This window comes from Neofelis nebulosa, chromosome 8 (assembly GCF_028018385.1).
Source record: "Neofelis nebulosa isolate mNeoNeb1 chromosome 8, mNeoNeb1.pri, whole genome shotgun sequence".
NCBI classification, from domain to species: Eukaryota; Metazoa; Chordata; class Mammalia; order Carnivora; family Felidae; genus Neofelis; species Neofelis nebulosa.
Window position 1 is genome coordinate 40,323,576 of NC_080789.1, and position 10,562 is coordinate 40,334,137.

Genomic DNA, 10,562 nt, shown 5'->3' on the forward strand with positions numbered 1-10,562 from the left:
AAAATTTTTTATTACTTTATATTAATGATATTCTTGATCTTGCTTCCTCTTTCCCAGAAATTCATAGTTTGTCCCAAATATAGTCACATATAGGTTAAGATGAGGCTGCATTTTTTCAGAAAGTTTTACCTGAACTTCTGCACTTGTACAACATACTGGTCTTAAATTAACTATTTTTGGATTCAGAATTCAGCAATATTCTTGACACATAATAAGCATAAAGATTTATTGAATAAATAAAAAAATGAATGATGATCAAGTCGTTGGTAAAATAAACATGAAACATGCTACCATTGTTATATTTTGACTCCAGTTTGGGGCACCAAATTTGTAGAAGTGGAATTCACGGTTCAGAATATATATTTAAAATATATATTTATGTATTTAAATATATATTTATATATTTATATAAAAGCCCAAGCCCAGGTGGCTCAGTTGATTAAGCATCTGACTCTTAGTTTGGGCTCAGGTCATGATTTCACATTTCATCGATTTGAGCCCCACATCAGTCTCTGTACTGACAACATAGAGCCTGCTTGGGATTCCCTCTACCTCTCTCTCAGCCCCTCCCCTTCTTGTGCTCTCTATCTCAAAATAAGTAAACAAACTTAAAAATAAAAGTAGTGCAAAATATGAGTTGAGAGGGATACAGGATGAAAATAAATAGGAGTATGGCCAGAGAAGACTTCCTGAGGGAAGCCAATTTCTAAGCTAATCTTAGAGAATTCAACAGGCATGGAATGGAAGTATATGCACGAGTATTTGGAATATGCACATTGAGAATAAAGAGAACATTCAAGGCTGGAAAAGAATGAGGAGGAAAAAAAAAGCTAGTTTCTGGAAAAAAAAATATGCAAAGGAAAGCAAGCCAATATATTTGAATGGACTGGAGAGGGCCTGTTTGCTGGTACAATAGAGGCAAGAATCAGTTGGAGAGAGCCACTGGGGATGCCAGGGCGAAGAGTTTGGATTTAAGTTGGTAGATACCAGGGCGCTCTTCCATAAGGGTCCTTGAGTAGGGATGACATGATGAAAATGGTGCTTGAGAAAGATTATTCTCGAAGCAGGGGGTCAATAGCCTAATACTATGCAGGGAATTTTCACCTAACACATTCACCAAAACATTCCACTTTGCCACCGTAACAGGCCTCAGTGATTACAAGAGATTATTTTTGAAAGGCCCTGCACTTTTGGCGGCATATTTCATTCATGCTCTCTGCCAAGGGATTTCTTGTCCCTTTCTCTTCTCTTATCTTTGTACTTTAACAAATGCTCTGCCACTGGCGAAGATAGGAACCACAATCATTTGTTTTCTGCTGCCTGTGGCAGATTGATGAAAACAGTTGCATTTTTAAGCTACTTCTCTGTGTTTCCTTGACGGGGACTTCAGCTGTGACAGGGGCATTAACCTTAGGGGAGAGGAAACAATCCTTACTTCATGCTCTCTCAGTTTAGAGCTTCTCCTCAGCAGGGAAAAAGCAAATCACGTACGTTATTTGAAGCAATTTTGTGATTTATCCACCGGGTACTGACCTACAATCAAGTGAACTTTGCTTAAAACCTTCGAATGGATTTTTAACTGCCGCTGTGGAGCAAAGGGAGACACGTTCATGCAGCCACCAGAAGCAAACTTCTCTAAAAAAAATGGCTGAAAAGCCAAGGAACATGCTACATCTTTAAGCTTACATTGGCTTGTACCCAGTTTCAAAAATAGAGCCAAATCTCATTTTATTTCTCAAAAATAAGTGCCAGTTGTGTAAGCATAACAAATACAATGATGTGGAATCCTTGAATTCTGTTTTCTCAAAATTGATGTTGCAGACTTAAACACCATTGTGATTTGATACATGGAAACTGAAAATTAACTGACATGAAGTTATTTTCCATGCCTGCCCAAAAGAATCTCACTAGAGAATTTGAACTGGAGATGGTTTAAGAAATTCACATCTTGATTATAGATTAAATTATCAGATTAGGGTTCACACACTATATAGTTCCACTTCACTGACAATTTACTTGGCTGAAAATTGATGAATCAAATTGATAAATCTAATGACTAATCAAATTTTTAGTAATAAATTTTAAATGAGAATAAGTTGCTCCCTAACCTGCTCTTCAAAGCAATGGTTTACCACCTTCTGGGATTGTACAAATCTTACACTCTGATCTCCTGTCAATCTTTATCTCCTTTGCCAAAAATAAAATTAACTGAATTAAATACAATTTCATTTTGAATTGAAGATTTTTTTTCCTACCTTGAGGGTGGAAACCTTTAAGGATGTCCTATTACAGGCCCTGAATATCAGGGCCACTGAGAAGTGGCATAGCTATTTCACAGCAAGATGTTTCTGGGCAATGTGTCAGAGGCTGTCAGTTTCAGAGGTGCCATGTGAAAGGGGGCTGATCAGACAATGGATAGAGCGGGAAACAGCAAGGACAGTGAGAAGTGACAGCCTTGTAATCCAGAATGTGATTGCTTTTCCACATCGTCCATGGTAAATTTTATGATCACCTGAGTGGCTAAAGTGCCACGTATATGAAGACTTAACAAGAGCCTAGAGAGTATGTCCAAGAAATATCTCATTCTTAACAGCCAAAAGGAATTGCTCTTGTCCAGGATTTCTGGTCACAGGGTTAGGGCATAAGCACTGGCATAAAACCTTGGAAATATTGATAGGTAACAATTATTTAGTGCTCACTATCTGCCAAATATTGTGTTAATGGCTCCATAGGATTATAATTCAATTCTTATAAGCAACCTATGAGGTAGATATTTTACCAGCATCAGTGTTTTTAGATAGGGAAATTGGGGTAGGGAAAAACTAAGTAACTTGTTCTAAGAGCACAGAACTATTAAGGGATGGAGAAGAATGTAAACCTACATATTATAAAACTAACACGCAAACATTAAAAAGAATTATATACACGCATGTGCTTATGTGTGTATATGTGAGTCAAAACAGGACAGTGTTTGAAATGTATTAGGAAGGGAAAGAATAAGACAGTATGATAGCACTTATCTACTATATATATTTAAATGCACAGATAGACATATATTATTTTGTGAAGTAGCAAAAATTTTGGCTGCATTATTTTCTGCCACTGGATAGAAAGTAGATCTTTAAGTGATCAAGTGGTAAAATCAGCTGAGGAACAAGTTTCGAAGATGCAGCCTGGTTTCTCCTTACTGCTTATGGCCAATGTGGTAGAAAAGAAATAAGTTAAAAGAGGAAGTGTTAAGCAAAATGGAACCAGAACTTGATGACTTGGAAGATTCTCAGCCTATCCAGATAGTGGGTTCTGAAATTGGGCCCCAGTGGCTGTACAAATTTTTGCTGTAGAGATTAGACATGCAACTCATATATCCAATCAACCACTTAATCAGAAATACTGCCAGCTTGGATGGAAGGGGACAGAGATGGGATGAAATAAAGAAGGCTGCCAGAATTCCGGGACCCTACAGGCAGGAAATGGGCCAACAGAGCTACTTGGCTATGGACATGTGTTATCCTTTGACAAAAAGAAATAATAATTTCTAGGGTGACTCAGAGGCCCACAGGGCTGCTACTGCCAACATAGGCCCAGAGGGTGAAGGTCCCAGGTAATAGGCCACCTCCTTTATTACAGAGGATAGAGTTGGCACCAAAATCTGAGAGGAAAGGGCTACCTCTCAAAACTCAATGGAAAAATAGGCATGATGTTTGAATAGAGACACCACCTAAGAAGACATTTGCATGGCCAATATGAACATGGAAAGATACCCAAAATTATTAGTTATTAAGGAAATGCAAATCTAACCAAAGTGAAATACTACTACAAACTTACTGGCATGGCTGAAACTAAAAAGAATGGTTACACCAAAAGTTGGTGAGGATGTGAGTAAACTGGAAATTCATAACCTGCTCGTGAGAATATAAAATGCTACAATTATGTACATTGAAAAGCCATTTGGCAATTTTCATTTAAAAAGTTATACGTAACACCTACCATATGATCCAGACCTTCTACTTCTAGGTATTTCCTCAAGAGAAAAAAAGCATAAATCTGCATGAGGACTTTTACGTGAATGTTGATAGCAGTTTATTGTAATAACCCAGAATGGGAAACAACCCAGATGCCCACTAATAGGTGAAAAAATAAATAAACTGTGGTATATCCATACCAATACTCTTTAGCAACAACAAAAAAAGTAATGATACCTACTAAAATATGGATGAATCTCAGATTATGCTAAGTGAAAGAAAGCAGACAAAAAATACACATCTGTATAGTTCTATTTATGTAAAATGAAAGCTACAAAGATAGCAGATGAGTGGCTACTTGGAGATGGGCAGCAGTGGGTAGGGATTATAAATGAGCAAGAGAAAATTTTTGAGGCTAATGGATTTATCTGTTGTTTTAATTATAGTGATAGTTCCATGCATACATATTGTATCAACATTAATCAATCCATACACTTCAAATATATGTGGTGTATATCAGTTATATCTCAATCAACTAATCAAAAATATATCAGGATAATTTCCCATCTTATTCTTTTCCCAAATATCTTGCATAACATATTACTATATGCTAATTTGATTATGATCAAATCATATTTGATTCGGATAAATCACAATTTACATAACCATCCTCTAGTTATTTAAAAATATTTTTAGTTTGTATTTTATCTTATTTATTAAAATAATGAGCAACAAGGGATACAAAGGAGGTTGCTTTTCATAGAGAACCTAGCAGATATTTTACAATAGACATAGAAAAAATAGCTGTACATTTTTTAGTAGAGTCCCTTCTTTTTACTCAATAATTTTTTGTTTTTATGTTTATTAGTGCTAGTTGAAAGTAAAGCATATTGAGATAGACTTTTGAGAAATACTAGTCAAGTAGTTACATGTGATGGAGATGGCTAACACAAACTGAGGTCTAAGTTCTAGTTTCTTCCTTGGCATACTTTAAAACTATTTCTAACTGTTCTTGAAATTTTATATGAGGGCACATGATTTGGTTTTGTGGCCAGTGGTTTGCCACAGGTAAAAGCAATGTACGCCATCTTCAGGCCTGGAGCACAGACATCTCCTAAGCTGACCTCCATGCTGGTCAGCTGGTCAGTTGCCTGCATATAATGTACCTACTGGAGGACTCAAAAGCCTCCACGGATGATATGGACAGAGACACAAAGAGCCCAGGTCCCTAACTACATGAAGCATAGCCTTTTCTCTCCCAACTAATTCACCATAGGCTGTGATATAAGAAGGATAATACAACCTTATTGTATTAAGCCACTGAGATTTTGGAATGACTTGTTATAGCAGTTACCATATGGTGACTAAATATACCTCTGTTGTGTGTCAGATTTTAAAGGAGTATATATTATGTTTAAAAATAAAAGAGGTTGGCCCTAAAGACAATTACTTAACAAGTCTAAGACCAATGAAATGAATTTTGATTCTACTTTTTAAATTTACTTCAGGTATTTGCTGTTTCCTCTTATTTTGGTGACATGGCAAGGTATGAAGTCCACGTGGATGGAAAGGAGAATATGAGTGATGTGAGACCCTCCTATGTGAAACAACGCTGATTTTCTAGATGTTGGGGAATTAATGGCTTGAAGTTACTTGTAAAGCTGGAATAAACAGAAGTGGCACAGTTGTTGAGATGATATAAATAAGATGTTAGACATATGCTTAAAGTTATTTAAATGTTATTTTCTACAATGTAAGTGTTGGGCATCTTAACTGAGCTGGTTCTAATTTCTTTGATTTTTATGTCCATGAAAAATGCTAATCTCTCGTCACAGCTACACGATTCTAAAACTGCCCTTCCAAAGAACCGTGACATTCTCAGATCTACATTGTAGCTTTTGTGTTCCCAGTGACTTGGTTGTTATTTCTCACTTTCCACAGGAATACGCAGTATAAATGTTGAGTCCTTGCTATTTGCAGCTTGTTTTTCCTAGCTGGTACCATTGAATAACACTCCAACGCTCCTACTGAGGCAACAAATTACCCTGAAAGGTTATATGTCAACCATCTGTGTCCCAGAGTGACACGGCCTGAACCACTCAGGCCCTTTTCATTTCCCGATGCCTAAACATGCATCACAGAGGAGCTTGAGGTATGGTCTGAGATTTCCCCAGAGAATTTCACTCTAGAAACCAGCTCAGGTACTTACAGAATAACTGTGTGGTATCTTAGAGCCACTAGATCTACAGTTCAGTTTAAGGTGGAGGCTACCCAGGCCATACTTGCATGTAAACTTGGAGCAAGTTCCTTATCTGGGCCTCTTCAGTTTCTGATCTATAAAATTTTGATAATAACTTACAGGGAGGTTATGAACTTCATTGAAGTAGAGTAATAAACATACATGTTTTGTAATAAAACTGTTTCATAGATACATAATATATAGGACAAGTATTAGGTTTTCAGAGGTGTTCCCATTACGCTTTTATAGACATGTGAGTTTTACAGAACCTCCCTCCTCTCTGGTGGTGAAGGTCTTCCAGATAATGGAATAAGGTGTGAATTATTCAGTCAGACCCAATTTGGGTGCAAGCATCAGCATGAGGAACTAAATCCAAACTAAGATTGGGCTTGGTAAAATCTGCCCCACAGATGTGTTTTCTTGATGGGCATATTTTAAAAATGTATATTTAAATAACATTCAATTAGAATATGTCTATGACATGGTTTTAAAACATATATTTATATGAGAATTACCATAATATTAAATTATTAGAGTAAATTAAATTTGGATATCCTTACTATATTAGGTATATGATTCTTCCTGTTCAGAATTCTAATTGTGTCACACATGCCAATTTCACATATTTTTATTACGTGACTGTCCCCTAGACCAGGTGGGTTTGCTGTTCCTGGTAGAGTTCTCACACCTGTACTACATAACTCACCTGCAATCAGCCCAATTCTTCCAATGAACATGTGTATTTAGTGGAATCATGATATGGGGACCAAAGGAGAAAAACAGTCGCATGTTTTCACTACAGGAAATACTTGTTCGTTGCTATAGATTTCGCACAGGAAGTATTCTTTTTAATATTTAAAGTAAAAATTATGCTTAAGAACTTAAGTCTTTATTATCAGTATAGCAATGAGCAAACAAGTTATGGTTGAATTGCTTTATATGTTTGCTTGAATATTTGTAAAGAGGTTATATTGGTACTGCCTGTTTGAAGGAAATTTGGCAATAACTAACAATGTTGAAATTAATACACTCTTGAACTAAAAGGAATCCATCTTACAAATTTTTTCACACCTGTGCACATACATTTACATAAGAAAATGCAATGCATCATCATTGCTAAATATAGGGAAAATGCATATTACTTAAGTGCCTGTTAGTAGTGGTGTGGCAAAAGTAATAATTACACATCATATTACGAAACATTATACTTAGCTATTAAAAATAATAAGGTAGATGTACATGTACTAATATGATAAATTTCCCATAATACATTGTGAAGGATAAAGAGCAAATTCCATTATGAACACACACACACACACACACATATAGCATATAAAAATGTCTAAAATATACATCAAATATTCATAGCAATTTCCTATCTACTTTCTACTTTTTGGTTTGAAATTTTTATAAGCATATATTGTACCTCTAAGTAAAAAAATTTGTAATGTTTATTTATTTTTGAGAGAGAGAGAGAGAGAGAGAGAGAGAGAGTACAAGTGGGGGAGGGATCAGAGAGAGAGAGAGAGAAGGAGACAGAATCTGAAGCAGGCTCCAGGCTCTGAATTGTCAGCACCGAGCCTGACGTGAGGCTGGAACTCAAGAACCGTGAGATCATGACCTGAGCCAAAGTCAGACACTCAACTAACTGAGCCACCCAGGTGCCCCAAACTATACCTATAGTTTTAAAAAGAATATTAAAAAAAGAACAGAGAAAATAACCATTCCACCATAAATTATGGACTTTTAAGCTATTTAATCCATTTAATTAAAATATCTTTATATATTTATGGAGCAACTACAGGGTCCAAGATCCTGAATAGAGTGGTAAGCCAGCCAAACATGGCACTTTTGTGGACTTGCATTTTGGTATTTAAAGTTGAATTTCAATTTCTTTTTCCTTGACCTGAAGCAGTTCAAGGACGGTCGCTATACTTCTGCTTCCTATTATCACATTAATGTCTAATGTTGTCATTGAACAAAATAGCTTCTTGATATCATATCTATAAAAACTCCAGATTTTCTTCAAATTCCCCTAAATAAAGATTCCTCAAAATATGTCTTGGGCTCTCATCTTCTATTTAATCTCTCCTTTCTCAATTACCTTAACTCAGATGTCTCCCTATTATTATTTATCTCTGGTCTTTGCCTCCTGCAAAAGTCAGGCTTACCTGTACAACTACTTATTCTCAAATATATAAAATACATGTCACTGTAAACACATGTTCAAAACTAAACTTTTCATCTTCAAAGTATTCCTTTTGCCTTCCTTATATATGTATTCTTTGTACCATCAAATTCACAAACTTCAGGTTTACAATTAGGAATCATCTTTGATCTCTTCGTTGACTCTAATCCCCATCACTTTTTTTTTTCAACATATGAAGTTTATTGTCAAATTGGTTTCCATACAACACCCAGTGCTCATCCTAAAAGGTGCCCTCCTCAATACCAATCACCCACTCTCCCCTCCCTCCCACCCCCCCATCAACCCTCAGTTTGTTCTCAGTTTTTAAGAGTCTCTTATGCTTTAGCTCTCTTCCACTCTATCCTCTCTTTTTTTCCTTCCCCTCCCCCATGGGTTTCTGTTAGTTTCTCAGGATCCACACAAGAGTGAAACCTTATGGTATCTGTCTTTCTCTGTATGGCTTATTTCACTTAGCATAACACTCTCCAGTTCCATCCATGTTGCTACAAAGGGCCATATTTCATTCTTTCTCATTGCCACGTAGTATCAGTTTTCAATTCTTGTCAGTTCTATCTTCAAAACATTTACTAGTCATAGCCCCTTCCTATTGCCAAGGTCACCGTCCTAGTCATGGCCCAGTTAGGTTCACTGCTGGTCCCTTTCCACCCTTTAAATAATGTTTTCAGTTGGGTGTCTGGGTGGCTCAGTCGGTTGAGCCGACCAGCTCAGGTCATGGTCTTGCAGTCCATGAATTCGAGCCTGGCGTTGCAATCTGTGCTGACAGCCCAGAGTCGGGAGCCTGCTAAGGATTCTGTGTCTCCTTATCTCTCTGCCCCTCCACCCCCCCCCCCCCTCTTTCTCTCACTCTCAAAAAAAATAAACATTTAAAAATGTTTTTAGTCATCGTTCTTTCGTCATTCACTTCATCTTGTTCATCGATATGTCTAACAATTAAAAATGAAAAGTCTTAGTAAGCATCTGGTTTCTGCAAGGCTATACTTCGATACTAAAGAATGAGAGGCAAATGAGTCATAAACCTTTCCTTTTCAGAAATCTCGTTGTATTCATTCCCTTTCCCAAAAACATTATAGACCTACAAATTTCTTCTTAATCCCAATTCTTTCTTAGGATATTCAAGGTCCCTCCATGAAGCTGTGCAATTTTTTTTCCTTTCAACTAATCTTTATGTTCAAATGCAACATTTAAAAATACTGGATAGAGCAAATAGAATCCAGTAAAAGAAAGAAAAAGCACACTTTCAGAGACACCATGGCCAGATCACCTACCCCCTCCCACCAGACTCTCTCACTTTCAACTAGTCCCAGCCAAGCCTCACTGCCAATCTGGACAGACTCGGTGCCAATCTGGACAGATCTTTCATGCTTCAGATCAAAAGCCTGGGTTGATTTTATGCATGTGTCTGGGGGAGGGAACACTAAGGATTGGGAACATACTCACCACCTTTTAAGCCCCAAATTAGTAACATTTTAATCTTAGATAAGGCCAGTGTCATCCTCCAAGAAGAAATGAAGACCCAGGCACTGATCTGCAGGAGTCTCCCCTCGTCAAACTGATCTACCAGTCTGGAGTTTTTCATACCCGTGCTTTTATATTTTGATCATTGTGCTGTCCTTTCTCTCTGCAAATATCTGTCATTTTCTTATCTGCAAGCCTAAATCCTCAAATTCAGCCCAAGGGCTACCTGCTCACCAAATCTTCCCTGATTATTCAATCGCATGTAATATTTTTCCTTTGTCAATACCACCACTTTGGATGGCACCTTCTATATGGCATATATATGGCATTTCAGTTATTTAAATGCAAATCTTATTTCCCTGTTCCACTCTCAACCACTTTATGGCTGGATTCACTTCTCCTTCTTTGGATAGCTCCTTGCATGTACTAAATATATTTTAAGGTAAATGAGTAAACATAATTTCTGTTAGAAAATAGATTATATTAAAATAGCTTATTCAAAGAGAAAATGGTTAACATCTTCCTCTCTAACTTTGCTTTACCTTGCATTTTACTTCCTTCCCAGCCACATACATTCTTAATGATTGAAATTTTTCCATCATCACTTCCTAAATTACCCAATAACCCTGATTAAAATTGTAACCAAAACCAAAATTATTTTTAACCCAAAGTTTTGATATATAGACTTTTGATCAAG

The 10,562-nt window shown here is 36.7% G+C and overlaps 1 long non-coding RNA gene across 1 annotated transcript in view; it reads left to right on the plus strand.

Moving 5' to 3' along the window:
* Positions 1 to 6,318, plus strand: part of LOC131519173 (uncharacterized) — a 43,422-nt gene extending 37,104 nt beyond the window's left edge. Inside the window, exon 3 of the long non-coding RNA XR_009265510.1 lies at positions 5,471 to 6,318. This is a non-coding gene — a long non-coding RNA (uncharacterized LOC131519173). The remainder of the gene's footprint in view (positions 1 to 5,470) is intronic.
* The last annotated feature ends 4,244 nt before the right edge of the window (positions 6,319 to 10,562 follow it).